Source organism: Centruroides vittatus, unplaced genomic scaffold (genome assembly GCF_030686945.1).
Source record: "Centruroides vittatus isolate TY-2023 unplaced genomic scaffold, ASM3068694v2 contig_1758, whole genome shotgun sequence".
Taxonomy (NCBI): Eukaryota; Metazoa; Arthropoda; class Arachnida; order Scorpiones; family Buthidae; genus Centruroides; species Centruroides vittatus.
Window position 1 is genome coordinate 631,802 of NW_027121073.1, and position 22,123 is coordinate 653,924.

The window sequence follows — 22,123 nt, forward strand, 5'->3', positions numbered from 1 at the left end:
AAATCTGGCACTGAGTGTAGGATTAGTGGATAAGTTGAAGTAGCAAATAGCTAGATTAGAGATTGTTCTGTGTATGTTTTGAAGAACAGAAAATCCTTTTCTGATTTAAATGCTGCAACAATTATTGTTTTATATTTATTAACACAATAAATGCTTGAAAATCCTGGTTAGATATCTACACACTTTGTTACTATTTTATGTTATCTTTTGTCTAAGTTTTGGTGCATATCACAGCAATGTAGCAGATAGTAGAATTTTTTATATTTAAACTGTGTTTGATATTTGCATATTTTTGTTCTATTTCCATTAGTATTTAAAAATGTTCAATTTTTGGAACATCAACCCAATGAGGGTCATTAAATATGGCTGAAAATTTTAGTTTTTTTGCTGCTGCACAAGGTTGTGTTTATAAGATTGTGTGATTTACTACTTTACGAATTAAATAAAATATCTTTTTTATTGTTGATTGCTTCAGTCAAGATTTCAACAAGATCATAATAATAATAGGTATATTTACTAATTTATAAAATGTAGACACTCCAAGCCAAGCAATCCTATATCCACAAATTATACAGAAGAAAAAAATTGCCAACATAAGGAGTATACATAAAAATTTTGCCTCATTATTATTATTAAGTTTATGTTAAACAAGAATATAATTATCTAAAACATTTAAAAAAATTAGTAATAATAGTATTATTACTCATGGAAAACTTTTAAAGACATTTTAGTTTCACTTTCAACTTATGATTAGAAGTGAACAAAAATTTTTGTTAAAAAGTGTACATTACATGTTTATGTGAAATGTCCAAAAATCTCGGTTATGCAGTTTTAGACTGACCTCCCCCATTTTTTAAATAAGTTTAACCTCTAAAATGAATTTTTTTCACAAAATAATAAATTTAAAACAATTTTTATTTATTAGACATGCATACAAAGAAAATCAGCAAATTACAAATTTCAGTTTTTATTTTGCTGGAATTTTTTAATGATTTTTTTTTCTGACAAAATGAAAATGGTAGAGAATTCATTATAACAAAAATATACCTAGATTTCCATATCAACAAATTATACTACATATTTTTGATTGGAATTCCAAGCAAATGTATATATATTTTTATTAACAGTGAATTTAATGTACTGTACTGTACCTACCTAAACTGACAATTCTACTATGCAGTAGAATAAGCAACCCTGTAGAAAAATGATATGTGTGAATCTTATAACTGATGAACAAATTCCAGATTTCATTTATTGACAATGATTTATTAGTCCTAAAATCCTATTTTGCCTCCTTTTTTAATTTGGGAATTTAAACAAAATACATTTCTAAAACCTAACAGTTTTAAATATTTTTGTTAGAAAATCTGAATTGAACTATTACAGGTCTCACATAAACAAACTGATATTTTTATAATACAACTTTAATGTATTACAATTCTTTATTAAAAATTATATATTACACAAATTATCCATTCAAATATCCAAATGCCTGGACCTGGTACTTTGACCTCTGAGTCCAACCAATTAATATTTTTGGATCACTAAATTTTCTTCAGTGTAATAAAATCTGGCAATGAGTTACATAACTTTCCTGGCTGCTGAGATTTTAATATAAAAGCTATTTTTTAAATAATAATAATAATAAATACAATTGTGTGTGGCACCATCTGTTATGAGATTTTGTTATAAACTTTTTATACTATTATAAAATGAAAAAAACGTAACTGTGAGGGTAGTGATTAATTTTATAAAAAAAATTATAAATGCTAATAATGAGTAAAATCTTTATTAAGTCCAACCCCCTGCTTGACTTAACCAAAATTTCTGTCAGTTCCCCTTACATAAAAGTTACCATGCCAAATTTCTTTTTAAATCTTTACTGCATCCTGAGATAGTACAAAATGAATGCCAACACACACATTTATGGAATTTTTTGGGTTCAGGTGGTCTGAAAACATGGAGATATACAAAAAAAAACAACTGAAGGTCAAATGGACACAATTCCGAATACTTTCCCTTGTTATGAATACCTAACAGCTGGGAAAGTAATAAACTGCTACTGCCTGATCTGATGTTCTAATTTTACGTGCTAATTTCGTTTTTAGTGTTTTTTCAATAAAATACACTCCCAAAACTGAAATTGCAACATTATGAAGGAATGTGCATAGCCGTATGCAAATTGCAGGACCTGTAGAAGTGAGATATGCAAATGATTAAGTTTGCATATGCATTGGGTCATGTACTCGGTTTTGGGCTATAAAGACTAACAGCCAGCTTGGGCAGTAAATGCCACCAGCGACAGTTTGCAGTAGTCAGTCTTTTGGAGAAGCATAGTAAATGTCTCGGAGACAACAGCAAGCTGAATACCACCAGTTGGGGAATGAAACTGTATCCTGGAGCTTCGCAACCTTGGTTTGTCAATGCATGCATTGGGCACAGTGTACCATCCAGCAATATGTGATATTATGGATGCAGGAACATCTGTGAACATGCTGAAGAGGGAGTGGATTGCACCAGTGCACAACAGAGCACACAGACTGGCAGATTTGCCGAATGACCTGTTTGCCACAACACATCCAATGCTGTCTGTCACAGTCAATGGGTGCATCTGTGTCCACGCAAAAGATTTGCAACAGGATTGAAGTTGGGCTGCTTGCAAGGCAACAGCAATAAGGATGCCATTAACTGACATGGGAACAAACCTGGTGTGGTGTCATCATTGCAACTGGGAACACAGAATGGCATTGGGTATTGTTTACAGATAAATTCCACTTGTCTGTGGATGGTCATGATCAGGGTTTCTGGGATCCCAGTTGTTTTTTTAACCCAGGAAATCCTGCAAATTTCTTAAAAGTTCACTTTTTTCTTATTTTGTGTTAAGGTTGAGGAAATTTTGCAAATAGAAAGTATAATTAACTCACAAATTGTCAGAATACATTTTGTATTTATTAATTTTAAACTGACTTATTAGTTTTTTAAATTTTTGTTCATTATGGCATGTCTCAAATGGTGAATAATCAATACATAGCCTATTTCTGACAGGACTCTGAAAATTCTTTGTCAGAACCTGTAATATCTGGAATTATGCTTATGCTGTCTTAATTTTTAACCATGCCCAGTAGCTTCAATAACTGTGTAATGCCAAGTTGTGCAAATTGGGCAAGGATACAGAGTATGAAGTCTGCAAGTATGAAATTTTTCTTCATAAACCTGATTATTAAAGACAAACAAACTGCCAAATTATTGGGCTATAAACCTGATGCTTCTATTAAAGCAGCCCAGGTAGACAAATCAAGAATACTGGAGAGCAAAAAAAGTACTACAATCTCGAAAACAAACTAGAAATCTTCCAGGCTACAGGTGAAAAAACATGCCGTCTTTTAAATGCATTAAAGACGATTCCACTCTCACAAATTGAATCGGAAAGGCGTTCTCGGTAGCAGGAGTTTTAATTATTGAAGTTAAATAATTGTTTAGTTTAGTTTAGTTTAGTTAAATAACCAGATCGAGTGATTGGAGTATTGACCATCTTTGCTTTTTAAAATCTTATTATAAAAATTTGCAATAATATTTTGTATTATGTTTAATTTAAAAAACAAAAAGTACCTTTTAAGTTAGAAGTTTGATCTAAGTTCATTTTTTTTAAATTTTCAACTCAATTCAAAGCATTTTTGTTGTTGTTGTTGTATACAGTTTTCAGCAAACTTTAATAAATTTTTTCTATTTGTGAAAATTTTTACGTAATTCAAAGGTAATTTTTAGTATATATTTTACACAGCATTATTAATGATTTTGGAGGTTGCAGAACATATTAAATTACTTTAGAAAATGAAAAATAATTATATTGTTTGATTTCAAGAAACATTTCTTTTTCCCCAAAATCCTGGGACAAGCAAAAGACTGGGAAATGAGAAACCCTAGCCATGATGGTATCCCGAGGAAAACTATGTGCCAGTCCTTTATGCCAAGTGTCACACTGGCCATCGTGTTCAATCAGTAGACAGCCCTGGTGCACATTTCCAGTACTCTGACAGCAGACCAATACGTCACACAAATTGTAGGACCTGTGATTCGGCTATTGGTGCTAACAGTGTTTCAGCAAGATGATGTTCAACTGCATGTTGCACAGCAAACTCTTGCCAGTCTAAACGGAATTCACATCCTTCCTGACCGACAGCCTCTCCCGATCTCTCTCCCATCAAACACCCATGGGATCTCATCTGACATGAGGCATACCAGGGACCATCACCACATATTGTAGACGATGTGGGTACAACTTGGCAAGGAATACCTCAGGCAACCATTAATTGCGTCATTGAAAGTATGCTTTGCCTATCTGCCTATTGGGAGCCATATTCATTAATGAATATGGCTCCCAATAGGCAGATAGGCAAATGGGTGTTTCAAATTCATGTAGCAAACAAAGCGATAATTACAGATATGTCTTACTAACCTTGTATAGCTTTGCAGTTACTACTTAAAAACGCAACACAAACATTTTCGACCCACTTCTAGGGTCTTCTTCCGATGTTTTATAAGTTTTTCTGGTGCGACTCAATTTTTAACTGTTCAGATCTCCAATGCTTCATCTTCGGAACTTTTAAAATTTCAAAATTCGAATCTACAAACTATGTGTGCCTGTGCCAGTTTTTACAGTGTTGCATCATAAATAGCCTGCCATGCTCTTGATAGTTATTTTTCTTCTTTAAAATTGATTAACAGGCCTTTGCAGTCCGCTTTAAAAATTTCTAATGCCTCCAGACTTTGTAGTTGGTTTATGTCAGGTTTGTCGAATCATTGTTGCTTGTTGTAGGTTAGGGATAATGTCATTTTTGTTGGAATATATCAAAGGTGCTTGTTGAATATCTTTTGTTCTTTTAATCATTTGCATATCTGTCACCTCCTACTGATCCTGCAATTCGCATTCCTCTGTGGTATTGCAATTTCACTTTTGAGGAGTGTATATGGAGGAGGAGTGTATATGAGGAGTGTAAATTTAAAACAAATGTTTGATATAAATCCATTAACATATTAATTTATTTGAGTATGAAAATTTATGTAAAAAATTATTTCATTGCTTGTATGTAATATATATTGACATTCACAACTGTAAGTTAGTATTTATAAATGAATACAATATACATTTATAATTTATTTATTTTTTTAACACTTTACATTTTTAACAGAGACTTATCTTCTGACTGAAATATCTTCATTTATTTCACTCCTGAAAAAGAACAAATATTATATAATTTTCATCATAGTAAACATGAATTATAAATACCTAATTATTTGGATTTTTCAACACAGACAATTTGTCATTAAAATATTCTTAAAAACTTAAGAAATCTGACAACCTTCTTAAACTAAGTACTGTAATAAGTTATAATTATTTCAAATATATTATTTTCATAGTTTTCTTATCAATTTTTGCATATTTAAATTGGTAAGCAAATGACTTTTTCACTTTACATTACCAAATATCTCATGAATGTAAGGAATCAGTCCAGAAGAATCATTTACTGGAAAATAAAGTTTGTAACTATCAATACAATAATTTTTTAAACTACTGCTAGATTTTTTAATTAGGAAACTAATACACCAATGTGTTCTGAGATGTATAGTCATAAGGTAAAAAATCTATTCTGAAAGTTAACATGTGTATGATTTATTGTTATGCAGCTATATAATTACGATCAACATCCAACTGGCCAGTATGCAGTCTTAGAGAATATCCCTCTGAGTGCATGCCACATTTCTCTCAGCCTGTATGACAGTTTCTGGATTAGTCCTTTCCAATAAGATAAATCTATCATTTGTGGATAGCATACCTGACCAGCAAGATCACTGTATCTTCCAGTAGCAGATTTTGGTGTAGTGACACAAAAACTCCTAAACTTTCAACTCAATTATTTTGTCCTACTTTTATTGATAATGACTACCATTTTATGGAGTTCCTGTACCAAGTTGAGACAGCTCATTTGATTGTATCAGGATAATGCCATTGTTGTCATTCTCAACAATTAATGAATTTATGTAAGTGAAGATTTCACTTTTCACAGGCATAGGAGCAGTGGTGATATTCAGCGGGTTCGCACAGGTTCGCCCGAACCCGTTGGTAAAATTTTCAGTTTCCCGAACCTTGTTAAACACACGTAATATTTCTTAGTAGTTTTGTTTCTTTTAAAAAATTTAGTAAAATATACGTATTACACTCTGTAACACTACTAAACTAGGGCCTTATACCCCGTTTGCACCAAGCATTTCAATCTAGATTGTGAGCAAGGTCGGGGACTATGCCTTGGTGCGATCTCTCTCGCCGTTTCAATCTCGACCGAAACGAGGTTTAATCGCGATCGATTCAAGAGAGTTCTTGAAACTAGATCCAGTCATAAGAAAGATCCCACAATCTCACACACGCGAGATAATACAAGATGGCTGTGGAACATGTGTCGGGCTATGGACAGCGAAATAAAAAGGATATTGTATTTCGAGAGATGATGACATCTGTCTATTGTCAGCAGTGCCATTCGGGGTGAAAAATTTCTCTGCCTAAAAAAAATAAATAAATAAAAAAAAAAGGTCGACAGTGCTAATATACTATTGTTACCTGGTCTTCGCCCAGGGCTCGTTATGTTCCAAATACACCACTGATTATTAGATATATCACAAGAAAAGGTATTGTATTTATTTCTAGCCAAAACTTCCATTTTGTTTGTCGATGATTGTTAGGGAAAAATTTGCTGCTAGTGAACCCTTTGTTAAATATTTCGAATATCACCACTGCATAGGAGCATTAAATGAAGAAGACAGGAAACCAATTTTCTTTCTTTTCTATTAAAGCTTAAATTTAATTACTTATACTGGTCTTATCTCAAGTTTCTAGAGAAGTTCAATTTACATGGTTGCAATTACATTATGGGTTGAGAGAGAGAGAGAAATACAGAAGCCAGTGAAGTGAGACATCTCCAAGCATAAATACAGTGGGTGATCGGTTAACGAACATAATCTGTTCCAAGACTTTGTTTGCTATCCAAATTGTTCATTAACTGATTCTCATAAAAACCTATGGTAAACTGATAATTTAATTAATTTGTTCTGGAGACCCCAAAAAATTAATAAAAATGCAAGACTGTGTATATATGTATTTTTATTATTACATATAAATAAACATAGTCAGAAAGTATATATTTTTTTTGTCATGTTTTTTCTGTTTGTGGGGGTTAAAGAACCTGTCTAATGTTGATTTGTTCTTCTCTTCTTCAAGATTTTTTGGAAGTAATTAATAGCATTGTCATTGTAGAGATCCCCAAGCCTATTAACTTCATTCTGGTTTGGATGCCATTCTAAGACCGTTGTTCTGATATCCTCCCACTTCTTCAAAAGATCTTTAATAGCAGATATTGGCATTAATCCTCTTTTTCAGAAGAAAACATATCTCATCAAGTTTCTTGGTGTTTTTCACTCAAGAGTTCTTGGCATTCTTCTGTCGTCAGATCCGTTTCAGGTTCCATTATGAACTCTTCAATGTTCTTCATTTCTCAGATGTGATTTTTGTTACTCCTTAAGCGGCTTGAATCTTCTTGATTATACAGTATTTTTCTTAGATAAGATTGAACTGCGGCCTACTGTAGACCTGTTTAAGCCATACTGCCCAGCAACATCAGACATCTTCTGCCCACTCTCTATCTTTGCTATTATACTCTCACCTTTCAAAAATAAAAACCGACACAAAACTTAACGAGTGCCCACCTGACAGTCTTGTGAATACTATAAAAAAATGCTCTGTTAGAAAAATAAAAGTCTGGAATTACAAGGGAGAGTTTCAAAGTTCAGAGGAAAACTATCCGATCAGCATACCGGGTTGAGCATCAATGTCGACATCTCCCACGTTCCAAAAAGTTTTGAATTGTTGCCTGAAGACAAGGCAAGACCAATCAGTATTCATTATTTTACATTGCTTTTTCTGGTGTTTGTTCTGTAAGGTGATTGTTATCCAAACATAAAAATCTTTTGCAAAAGTGTTCGTTATCCAATCACCCACTGTATCTTGTCTGAGTCTAAAGAGATAATACAACTCTATTTGAGTCTGAAATATAATTGAGATCTGGAAATAAGAATTCCTTTGTTTTGTAGGAATCCCAGGAATTATATATAAATAAAAATATGAATTTGGTGTGAAGTGCAATTAACTTTTTTATCCAAGAATATTTTGTACTTAATAAAACTTGAATTGAATTGAAGAATTTAATTTCAAAACACTTTTTTCAAGTGAATAATTATACAATGAAATAAAGATTACTTCATAATGAATCTATTAAAGAAAAATAAAATAACTGAAGTTAACATAATTAAGAATTATGGATGAAACTATATATTAAACTAAAAAGTAGTTATCACATTTCTTTTGTTTTCTTAAAATATTGTAAATCTCTTTAAATTTTATATTAAAAATTTTATTAAATAAAATATAAATAGAAAAAGACAGGAAATCTAAAAGTAAAATCTAAAAATAAAACAATAATCTTTTATGAGATATATATACAGTCAAACCTGTTTTTATGCGGGGGATAGGGACCGCATTAAAAAAATCTCACGAAACTTCACGAATGGCTGTAAATAATAGTTTTCGCGACACAATTAAAAAATATTTTTTTTTATGCAGTCAACAGGGACCGCATAAAAAAAGTCTCACATAGAAAATAACTCAAAACCGTACGAAATAGAATTTATTGACAACAGATGTCAGCACTTGACTGCATCGTCTGGTCTATCGTCTGTTTTACATATTTTTGTCCAGGTGGTGTTTTGTTGACTTAAAAAGTAAATTATTTCATTTTTCGCATATTCATGCAATAATATTACTATAATAAGTGCATTTATGCTATAATAAGTTTATTTAGCTATAATAAGTCAACGTAAGACATGACGAATCGCACGAGACTAGTCGCCAACTATACCGCACAAATAAAAAATCGCACAAAAAAAACCGCACAAATTAAAAATTCGCATTAAAAAAATCGCACATAAAAAGAGCGCATAAAAACAGGTTTGACTGTATATATATGTTACTGGCAAAACCCGATTTTACGCCATACTAGTTTAGAATTATTATTCAAATATATTAATGGTTAAATATATTAATAATTAAAATAAAATTAAAAGGCAATCAATTAGATGAAAAATATTTATTCAAACATAGTCTACTTAATTATAAAAAATGGGGTTAATGTTACCACGTTCCCTAGATATCAAAGGTGGCAGCTCGTCTCCGATTCCAGCAATCAGAAGACAGGGAACAGTGGGGATGCACGTTCTAACCTAACCTATTCTAATAAATTACCATAATTATTAGCAACCAAATTATTAGAATAGGTTAGGTTAGAACGTGCGTCCCCACTGTTCCCTGTCTTCTGATCGCTGGAATCGGAGACAAGCCGCCATCTTCGATACCTACGGTAACATTACCAAAAACGGTATTGATTAGAAGTCACACAACACTTGTACAAAACTATAAAATAAAAATAAGCTAATCAGTACTTATCAGTTTGTATTTTTTTAAAATTAAGCCATGCACTTTTAAAGGTAATTAACTTTCGAAAATATTTTCAAAAATTCAAATGAAATAATAAAAATAACTTTTAAAATCAAACTAAAATTAAAAATGAACTTATTTGTGTTTTATGATGAACTTAAATTAACCATTAATATACTTGAACAGTGATTCTCAAACTTTTTCAATCCACTGCCCCCTTTGTTCCATAAAGTTATACCCAACGCCCCCTAACTCATTTTCTCTTGTATGAGAAAAGATTGGAAATATTCGTAGGAAAACTTTTCTATGAATCTCACACTTTGTGCCCTTACCATACATTGTTCTCAACATCTGGAAACCATTAAACGCAATGTTTTCTCTTATCTGTTTAACAGAGGAAATGGAACTGCTGTCAGTGACCTCAACTTTTGCCTTTGGTCCCCGTTCAGTACCCTGCCTCCAGCGCCCCTAGATTTACTCACCACCCACAAGGGGGCGTTATTGCCCACTTTGAGAAACGCTGTACTTGAATAATAATTCCAAACTAGTTTGGTGTAAAATTGGGTTTTGCCGATAACATATATATATCTCATAAAAGATTATTGTGTTTTATTTTTAGATTAGTATTATATATATACATACATTGGATTGGAAAATATATAAACACAGTATTCTGATAACTTTGTCACAATTAACCCTACCATCAGACTTTACCAAACCCTACTTGCAAAAGAGTCAATGGCAGATATATAGAGTTTGAATCCACCCAAATAGGTTACTGAGGTGTATTTAGGAGGAAGCAAGCAAAGTCTATTAGCAGAAAGGTTAACAGATAAAACAGTTAAGTGATTTAATATTTGTTAACAATATTTTATTTATTTTTGTGAACATGGATCATCAACAAGTAAAATATCAAATTTGAACATTGATCATAACAATTCTGGTCCAATAAACTAGCCAAAAACTAAATTACTTTTGCACTTTTTATATAAGCCACATCTACTTCCATACATCACACACAATCTATAAGAGCAAAACAATGATTTACTAATAAATTGTCAAAGGAAATTTAAAGTCAATATATTTTTATTTTAATATTAAACACAATTTAGCAATTAGCAATTTATGACTTACTTATGCAGAAACATATCTTAGAAAGAAAAAAGACAATAGCAATTCACAAATGCATTAAGCTTACAGAATCTTCAACATTAATTTTAATAGTTTAATAACAACTCATAATCTGATTTACAAAATTGATTAGTACTGAATAATCTGTGAATTATCACGCTATTTTTGAGCTATGTTAATGCTGCCACATCTGTCTACCCCCTAATCAAATTAGTAACTAATCATTAACATAGGTCAAAACTATTCCGATAATTCAGCTGATCATTTGGCATTAACTAAATAGTTTATTTTCTTATATTAAATTTTTAGATTCAAATGGACAAAACGGCAGATGCAAACATGATTAAAGATTTCCATTTTATGAAATTACAAAGAGGATAAAATGTGTCTTCTCTTATTATTAACATTTAATCTTATTCACTTCTCACAAACATTAATATGTTGAAAGAATAAAAAAAATGCACATGTTTGCAATATTCTTAATTTAAAATATAATGGCTTCAATATGCTTTAAAGTGCTCATTGAAATACTAAATATGTTGTTGAGCTGTACTTTAGAATAAGCTGATTTGTAAAATGTTTTAAAAACAATATATGATTTTAATAAATACAAAAAGAAGATTATTACATATTTAGACATTACAAACTGTTAAAACAAATTAGGGAAAAGAAGCTTTAAGCATATTAATTTAAAACATCAAGAATATCTACTCTAATTTTGAATCTTTATTTAGATAATTTATCCAAAATATACAAATAAAGCATCAATGAACAATTTATTTTAACAGTTTTCTTGATTTAAAAACTCTAAGAATTGCAAACTGCACCAACTTTAAATTATGATAAATATATGTATCATAATTGATAAGGTGTTTTGTTCTGTTACTACTGTTTGTAATAAAAATTTAATTTGATACAATAGAACCCCAATTATCCAAGCTCCACTTTACCATAATCTGGGCTAATTGAAATGGTTTGTACTTTTCATTTTAATTTTAAATTAGAATATAACAATTTTAATTATAATTGCTAAAATTGGGTGATTGCTGATGATGAGTTCAAAGCTTCAGAGATATGAAATTCTCCATTTTTTATAACTGAACACATTACATTTTTATTACTGTATTCTAGTTTTGTTATTGCAAGCTGCTTTATGTTTCACTAAAGAAAGCAAGGAGGTTGCACTGGCCAAAATGCTGTTAATAAAATGGTAGAGAGATGTCACAATAAAAAAAATCCAGCAACGAGTTGCTTAACTTTTCCAGCAATGTTTGGTGGCACTATCTCTTATGATATCTTATTAAAAAGTACTTTTTATATTTTAATTATTATAAAATTGCAAAAAACTTAATTTTGAGGATAAGGATGGGTGTTATAAAAAATTGTAAATGTGAATAATGAGTAAAATAGTCACTAAGTCTGATCCTACTTGAGATACGACACAACCCCCTTTATCTCCCCACCCTCTTAACCTTTAACCACCAAAATTCAATAGCACCAATCCCCTAATACACAAACCCACTTGCATAATTTCAGAAATTTTTGACAAAAAGCACAGGAGTCATTAAGCTTCAAAGAAGGTGAAGAAAATCATTCCACACACACTAACAATATATACAGAAAAAAACCCCAATTTTTTTTTGCATTTCTTGACTTTTTGAGGTCTTGAATCCAAAAATGTACAAATCTTGGGAGGGTCATTTTTTGACTGATCAGCATAGTTTCCCTCTTTTATACATAACATAGCTGGGAAAGTAAAAATGTCATCAAAACAAAGTACAAGCAAAGATATCAGATTATTTTCAACACAATTAATACATGTACTGTACACTACTGTAATTATAATAAACATGTTTTGATATGTACATGTTTCTTTGTACTTTTACACTGCAAATCAAATTTCTGAATTATCCAAAATAGGATTAACTGCCTTTATTTAAGATAATTGGAGTTCTACTATAGTTATAAAAATAAAATGGTGTACTTTTATTCGTTTTTGGAAGTTAAACCCTCTTTTGTGTTGATTCTTAGTCCCATGTAACAGTTTCACACTAAACAAGATTTGATAAGAACCTAACCACTAAGTTATACAAGGGTTAAAACCTGCATTTAGGTACTTATATAGTTAAACTAAACTATTTTTATGTATGATATATATTAACTGACCTCTTAAAGTTGTACATTCACCAAACTCTTGATCTATTCACATTGGTGGTGGGGCTGGATTTGTGAAATCAATTCCAGATAATTCTTTAGCTAAATAAACTCCAGCAGCAAACATTGTCCAACTTTTAATTAATTGCCTAAAAAAATTTAAAAAATAAAGCATCAGACTTTGATGTTTCTTATTATATTAGTAATTTTAATCCTGTATATTAATTCTAAATGTTTTCCAACACTAAAAAATTATTATTCATTACACATTAAGTTAATGATTAAAAAATAAAATCAATTTCTCTATGTGCTACACTTGATCTCTATACAAATTTTAACTTTTTCTCCATCTTCTAAACATAATATTTTTTTGTATGCTGATAACTGGAAGTTATTAAAGCAGTTCCCAATAACTGTTAAGGTAAATTTAAAAATTTTCCACTTCACAATACATAAAAGCAAATTGTCAAACATTAAGTCTGGAGACCATATCATCTATGTCTAATCAATCCATTACAGAATCATCCAATCAAAACATATTCTGTAATGAAATTAGTGATGGGTTATTATTTAATAAACTGTTATTTCAAGAAAACAAGAAGAGATTGTTATTTAAAAATAAAAATTGATACAAAATACGTCATATGTGAGATAAGCAGGGGGCCAGGGGTTAATCCACTTCTGACCACTTAATCTGCACTGCTGGTAAAACCCGATCTCTCCATCGGTGGATGGCTTAGGAGGGCAAAAAGTGAGTGGGGAGAGCATCAGTAAGTGAATGGGCATCTTTCTGGAAAAAGAGACTGACAGGTTAACAAATAAAACATTTATTGATTCCCTAAAGTTAACATACAAAGATTGGTTACACCAGCAACTTCAACCTTTAAATTTCCGGTATAAACGACGAAAATTAACAGAAAAAACTAACAGTATGCTTTAACGGTGAAGAACTCCAGAGAGCTGGTCGACGCGTTGAAACATACACAGCTAACAGAGAGCGCTCACCTCACGGTGCTTGATTTTCAGGCTCTGTATCCATCCATCAAACTCCAGCCTTGCTTTTGTGCCCTCAGGGACGTCTTGCTGGCCAAATATAGTCTTCCGACACACCACAAGCATGTACTGGAACTCACACACCTAATGTGCTACAATTCGCTGTTTAGGTTCGGCAATACCACATATCTACAAAAAAGGGGGGTACCCATGGGGAGCCCAATTTCAGGCGACCTATGTGAGTTGGTTATACGGCAATTAGAGAGGGATGTCGTTCCCATGTTTACACCTGACATTATTTTGTACCGTAGGTACGTGGATGACGTGATTATCATATGGAAAGGCGAGCCGAAGGTCGATGATTTTTTGCACATCGTAAATAACAACCCGTTTGGTCTAACGCTCAAGCTTGATCAAATATCGGACACCAGAGTGCATTTTTTAGACGTCTCCATTCAGCTCGATATAAACAATATTGAGACGCGGGTGTACTACAAACCCGGCTACCTACCTATGTACATACCCGCTGGATCGGAGGATCCGTACCCTTATAAAATTGCGGCGTTCAGGGCGTTAGTAAATAGGGCATTCACCCATAATACTAAAAGGGAAGACACGATCGCAGAGCTAAAACACATTGAAGACATTGCCACTAGCCATGGATACAAAAGTAGCCTTATCCGCAATTTAGCTTGTAAGTGTCGTAATATAAACACAGCGCATCACACCTGGGAGGAGTGATCCTAACTTGAGCCCCGACCAGCACACGGTTGTACTATACAACAAAGACCTCCATTCCTTGTACAGGGAAATAGCGCTAAGGAAGGGCACCAAGTTAGCGTACACGAGAACGCCATCTATCTATTTGCTTCTCAGAAACGCCAAGGACAAACCGAGCATTTTAAGGGCACCGGGCGTTTATAGTATCCCGTTAAGAGACCACAGATTCCAAAGGGACCTAGTACGTATTGGTTCTACCAAGAGATCCCCCCAAAAAAGGGTTTCTGAACATAAGAATGACGTTGCCAAAAAAAGGCACACAACCGCCCTGTCGACGTATGCCACGGACCCCGATGTAAAAGCGGACTTCGATAACGCCACCCTCATTAAGAAGTCGTTCAAAACGGACCACATTAGGGCATTGGAGACCCTGGAGATTTACAGAGCTACCAAATTGGGGAAATGCATTAATTACAAAGACAGCAATGTTTTATCGTACGCATGGCGATACATCTCGAAGGTCAATCCACGATGGTAGACATGGTTTTATTTCCTGCATTGATATTTTGCGACGTTACGTTAGTAGACTCAGGTCTATTATATCAATCTTATGTTTTGCATCGTCATCGCACGCTGGAGATGTTCGATTTTTTGAACTTCAAAAGAGTTCTATTCTCATGACATTCCATTAACGAACCTGAAGAAGATCTCGATGGAGATTCAAAAACGTTAGTTTTTTCTGTTAATTTTCGTCGTTTATACCGGAAATTTAAAGGTTGAAGTTGCTGGATTAGACTTTATATGTACCGGTAGTCACGGGTGAAGTTTGTTTTCAATTGGTTACACGTCTATCAACTAGCTATTTCTTGAGTATATGTGGTTTACAAATTCTAAAAAGGCGGCTATGAATTACGCATATTCCGTTCTAGGGAGAGAGTTTACAGAGTTCTAACAAATACCTCTATGTGAGACTGGACAGTATGGCTGAAGTATGATAGTCGCCGATGATATGGAAGATTTGCCGTTGAATGTCTTCTCTGGCGGGATTCGAGTCCGAAGCATGGAGGTCGACTGGCACAAGTACAGTAATAACTTCCGTGTGCTGACGCTCGCTTTTATAGCATCAGTGTGGGAAAGTGATCGGTTGTTGACAATGACTTGCAATTCTTGACAATTATATGTCAACTTTCCCACCTGACTGTTGATAGTTGGAGGAGACCTCTGCTCTGATACTCTGCGAGGAGTTTTTCTAAGGGGGTTGTTTACAACAATTTTGAACTTTGAAAAAAAGGGCGTTTCCTTTCGTTTAAAAATTTCCCTCTAAAATCCGCAGTCTCACACATATGTTGTGTATGAGTACCAAGTGAAGAACAGTCAACTGTAGAAAGACTTTGTAACAGGATTCTAGCCTGCTAACCTGGGAAACCCAGGTTCATTCTACATTGGAAACACTAGATATTAAATGGGAAGTCTGTCCCAGATATGTTGGAAACTGTACCTTGTTACCCAGCTACCCCATTAATGGGTCTGAAAAAAACCTCCCTAAGTAGAAAGAGTAAAAAAATACAAAAAAAAAAAAAAAGGATTATGTCTACCATTTGTCACCATTTAGTCATCCTGTTGAGGATCTGGCCTCAATTCTGACCTGTAAAAAAAAGGAATACAGTACAAACTTAATTAGTAAAACTATAACCAGGATCCTACAGTGCTAGACACATTTTTGTGAATACTATATTTTCACAATAAGCATGCATATTGAAAATCAAAGGATATTTTATTATGGTATTTTATTTTATTAGCTTTATTTGCTACATCATTAGAAGAAAGCGCCACATTTTTAAATCTTGGATCTAAATATGTGCAACTCACTAATGTATTGCTTGACTCTAAATATCCTAGTCGATCTCTTATTTCCATTTATGTTTTGAAGTACTAATTGTATTTCACTTTTATATTCATACTCATTCTTTATCATTGTATTATATACATCACATATGTCATTAATGAAGATTATTGCTAATGAAGCTGTCATGTATTTCTCAGCACACAATAATTTTGTTGTTGATTCCATAGTAGATAAAATAACCATTAATTCTTTAATAATTTTGCATTCTTTACACCAGTGTTCCACAACCTTTTTCTACTTGTGGCACACCCATGACTCGACACGTCTCAACACGGCACACCAAAATGTTATTCCCTTCAAAAGTGTATGATATGATACTATTAATAGAATTACGTAATGCCACTAATCTATTATTATTATTAAACAGACATCAACACCCGTGAGTAAATTTATTTTACATTTAATTTCTTAAAATACATAAAAATGCATGAGTCGTAATAAAGAATAAACAAACATCATCTTATTTCGTAAGTGCTGCAGCACTTATGAAATAACACTTGAAATACAAGCATAAGAAACACAGCAACTGTGATAAAAATATGTAAATAAAACTTGAAATTAATAGAATATGTAAAAGTTCACGTCACACCTTTCACCTAGTGAGGGCAGACCAGTGTGCCACGGCACACCGATTGTGGAACACTGCTTTACACGACAAAGTAAATGTATCATCTCTTTCTACAATGGAAAGTGCTGCCAATTTTGTCTTCTAATGCTGTAACTCTTAACATGTAATATACAGAATTCCATTGAGTTGAGTATGCTTGTATGACTTTTTTGATGTGTTGTTGCCCCTTTCGTTTCTGAAAATTATCAAGTTTACATTTTACTACTACACCTGTTTAAAATAACTGTTTTTTACTTTCTCAATAATTTTCTTAATCAAGAGAATTTTGCACTATAAGATTTAGTGTGGAAGCTAAACAGCCGAAATGGGTCCTTTGTAAACCATCTTTTATTGCTTTCACAATATTGATAGCATTATCAGAACAGCCAGTTCGAAGTACAGTACATCACGCAGTACTTTGAACTGGCTATGAAACTATTATGACTGTTCTGCAGTTATTACTTAAAACAACAGAAGAACAGTTGTAACAGTGAATTGTAGAAAAAAAGACTCAAAAACAAGCTTCTACTCTTCCAACTTGGGTTCATTCAGTGTCGAAAACAGTACTTTTTACAGGCAGTCAGTCTGTCAACATCCAACTACGGGTATGACAGACACGATTAAAAAGACAAAAGCTCTCTTATTAATGTCTATAGGCAAGAGGATCATATCATTTACAACCCAACCTGGGATACATTTCAAAATCAGTGAAAATTGGGTCTAAAACTGACTGAACTTCGGTTATTTTCAAAAATTTATTGATCCATAAATTGATTATATTGATGTGTTATTAAAATTGCTCTATCAGAAGACTGATTCTACAATCAAATGTTAAAAACAAGCAAAGCCGGGATTGTCTAGAATCCTTACTATAGGCGAAGAGTCAAAGTTAATAAGGAAAAATTCTACCGAGGTTAAACTTATCTATGGTGGCTCATCTCGATTCCAGCAAACAGAAGAAACAGTGGGATGCATGTTCTAACCTAACCTATTCTAATAAATCACCATAATTATTGCCAATCAAATTATTAGGGTTAGGTTAGGTTAGAACGTGCGTCCCCATTGTTTCTTCTGTTTGCTGAAATCAGAGACGAGCCGCCATTTTGCCACCATAGGTAAATTTAACCTGTACCGATAATAAACAAGCTAGACTATGACCAGAATTAATCATTGATCCATGGTTGATGACTGCACAGCACTAGTAAGTTATTTTCGTCTATATTTTTAAACAACAATAACAATTCGTTACTGTTATAAATAACTCATCGTAGACTGCATAACTTATCAAAACAACATACTCAGAATATCTATACAGACTTATCTATACAGCTTATCTATACTCTAGACTTATCTATACAGCTTGACAGTCAAGGAGCTTTCCATACTAAGGTATACAGAAAGCCTACTTACAACCCGATCTTTATCCCATGGAACTCGCATGACCCGCCGGCGTACAAACTCGCAGCATTCAGAGCGCTCGCTGCACGAGCTACACACACACTGTAGTAGTACCCAAGACAAAAACGAAGAGATGAATTACATCATTAAGCTAGCTAAGAAGAACGGGATCAGTCCTAAAGCTTTCACTAGCCAGATTACAACACGCAATAAGGGGCGAAACTTCCTAAATACAGAGGAGTTTACGTTGATGGACTACAGGGCAGAACTGGGCAGCATCTATAGACGTATAGGAACCGCTACAAACAAAAGAATATTATATAAACGGAATCCCACTATATACCAGCTGCTAAGAGCGGATAAAGATGCCATGGACATTAACTCCCTCCCGGGGGTTTACAGAATCCCTATTACGGACACATGGAGGCAGAATAAACTGTTTTACATCGGAGCCACCAGAAGATCACTCAAGGAAAGGCTGGCAGAACATCAGAGAAATATAAGAAGCGAATAGCCATGCACAGCGTTGGCGACTTATGTCCTGGCAGATCCCCAAGAAGTCCAAGCTGAATGGGCCCAAGCAAGATTAATACAAACAGTTCGCAACATAAAGCACCTCCGTTATACAGAAGCTTGGCATATCTGCAAAGCAAGCCAAAAAGGACAATCTATCAACTTCAGAGAGGCTAGTAAAGTATCTGCAGCCTGGTGCTCAGGTGGTACGTAAATGTCAGAAAAGCGGATAAGCAGAAGCTTACTCAAGGGCAGAACACGTTAGTTATTGTCTCCGCACAGCTCCTCTCCTTCCCCATGTTCTTTGCGCCGTTCGGTTTGCACTGTATTTTTATGTCTGTATTTTATTTTTAATGTCTCCATGGAGCATATTATTTTTCATTGTCAGTTATTTATTTTTATTTTATTCTCATGTATTGTGTTATTTAATACGCATCGATGTAGAGATGGCGCACACAATTCTCTTTAGAATATTTTTTAAAAACGTTCCAAACGCTTGTTCGTTACTGCAAATTGTCTTTGTGTTCGATTCAAGGGCGTCGCCAGAGGGGGGCAGAGGGGCAGTTGCCCCTCTCTAGACATGCGAAAAAAATTATTTAAATGCTAAGTCATTTATTGCCCGATTTATAATTTCCGCGCGAAAAACCCAAGAAGATTATGTTTTAATTAAAATAATCTTCTTAAGCTTCTTAAAATTTATGAATCGTTTTTATTTTACCTACATACAATTCATATCCTCTATCAATTTATATCATCTTGCCCCCCTGGCCCATTGGCTGGCGACGCCCTTGGTTCGACTTTTTGATATTTCCTGAAGAAGGTCGTTAAATACGACCGAGAACGTTCGTTAGTACCTAATAAACACGGCTGCAAAGGTGTTCTGAGTATACTGTTATACATAATTACTTTGTCCATCACTACAGAAAACCCCAGGCAACCTCACGCAAGGTCTTTCTGGCAATTCCGTACTAAACACGTGCACTTCGTAATTTACGAAACTAAACATTAGTCGAGATATATTTAAAATAATCTCTTAAAACTAATTTGAAATTCATTTATACAGAATTTAAAACTAATTTAAATAAAATATATTCAAAAACAGACGTTACCATTTAAATGGATCAAAATATAAACTTTTCAAGACGGATACCGCACCGCTACCAGGCATAGTGGACCGCTTCTTTTGAATATTTGCCAACTTAGTATCAAAAATAACAGAAAACATTAAAAAGAATCGCCCAAAAATAGCCTTTGATATAAATATTATATAAAATAATTTAAATTTGTTTTTAATACAAAAACCAAACATGTTTAAAAATTATTTATTCAAATATTCTTTTTTGTTTATAATTGAGCATTTCATACATTTTCATAATACAAGCGAAAAAATTATAATTAAAAATATAACGATCCTCTATGTTGAAGGTAATATTAAATTAATAAATTGACCGAGATAATATGATATCGAGCTACTTATTTCTAATCAAAGTACGATGCGCATTATCTGGTGAATGTTTCGTCGAATTACGGCGCTTATTATAATTAAGAAAGTATCGTTGGGAAATGAAAAAACTCGTTGTTAGATGTGAAAAATTGAATACTTATAGGCTTTTCACAGGGTAGCGCTTTCGATTCCGCTCATGCAAGTGCTAAATGCTCCGTAATTGCCGAGTTTCGCAGCAATTGGACGAATGGCTTAGAACGAACAAACTTTTGATTTATATAGGGAGAGAGAGACAATAGTAAGGATTATTCAGAATATATTAATTATATTCTTAATAATCTTTACTATTAATATGTCCCGTATACGATCATATAAATACAAAATACTGAACATCAAAAATTGTTTTAAAAACAGACACAGAAAAATAATACGAAAAATATTGTCGAATTGGCGCCCGACGTGGCTACATCCTTGCATTGGAGGAAGCGACACGATCGCTTTATTTTCTATAAACTTGGTATTGGCGATCGAGTCGTACAGTGGCAGCCTGCTATGCGGGTGGTCAGGTTTAATATAACTTTCTCAGCGGGAAGACGAAAACAATATAAAATAAGAATACAAATTAAATACAGGTAAATGCTTCCTCGTTGTCATTTCTATTTCAGTTTGGCTTTTATATTTAACTCTTTTTGTCCTGTGCGTACTAAATGGGCCACTTTATTGTAAGCTCTATTATGGGTGGTGAGGAACGGGACCCGACGTATTCGGACTGACCACCCTCGAAAAATTTCTGGGGTTCTTTGACCTTTCCAGATCTGATGGAGGACCCAGAGAGTGGTAAGCTGCTACCTTAACTGCTCGGCCATCCGGCCATTTACGATCTACAGTGTACGAATGTGTTCGTAGCAAATGGCAAAACAAAAAATTCATATTGAACATTTTTATATGTCGAGCGGATATCAGTGGCAAAGCGAGCATAACTGGCGCCCGGTGCACGACACTATTGGAGTCCCCCTCCCCCTCCAGAAACACATATAGTTTGTCTTGGAGACCATTTTGGCGCCCCTCTGCGAGTGGCGCCCGGTACATGATACACCCCCTTACACCCCTCTCGCTACGCCACTGCGGATAATACTACCGAATATTGGTAATTGGTCACGGGTTCAAGCCCCACCAACGAGCTGGCCACGTGCAGTTCTTGCATATGTAACAGTCGAAAATATGTCTTAAATTTTTCAGATATCATAATATTTTGTAATGTTAACTCTATGAAACTGTACCATTCACAGCCGAACATCGAACGGTATTCTGCCAACCAATCAAATTTCGGAAAAAACGGACCAAATATTTAAACTCTGCACTCTCGAAGACTACTTAAAAAACATATTTCATGCTGCTCCGTAACTTTATATTATGTAATTTTTCTATTCGAATGCCGCTGGTCCTATAGAAAGAAAGGACTATTGTGGATAATGGTCAAAGTTAATTCGACTAAAAGTAGTCGTTGAACTCTTCCCAGAAGAGAGGATGGTAAACAATTAATCATCAATATTAATATTTAAAAAGTGATCCGTGTTGGATGGGTCGTGACCGCCCCCGCAAGTGATTGAAGTTGTTAACCTTAACGTCCGAAAGACTTCGTATGACTTGTTTAATGTATTTTTTATAATATTTTTGTTTTAAGGAAATAATCCTTGTCCTCGATATGTCTTAAGTCTT

At 33.7% G+C, this 22,123-nt stretch overlaps 1 long non-coding RNA gene across 1 annotated transcript; it reads right to left on the minus strand.

The window, feature by feature from the left end:
* Positions 1 to 5,142: 5,142 nt before the first annotated feature.
* On the minus strand, positions 5,143 to 20,159 carry LOC136969213 (uncharacterized). The gene is made up of 3 exons (XR_010879788.1): positions 20,070 to 20,159; positions 12,836 to 12,972; positions 5,143 to 5,230 (listed from the first exon to the last, which is right to left on the minus strand). It is a non-coding gene; the product is annotated as an uncharacterized lncRNA (long non-coding RNA).
* Between the last annotated feature and the right edge of the window lie 1,964 nt (positions 20,160 to 22,123).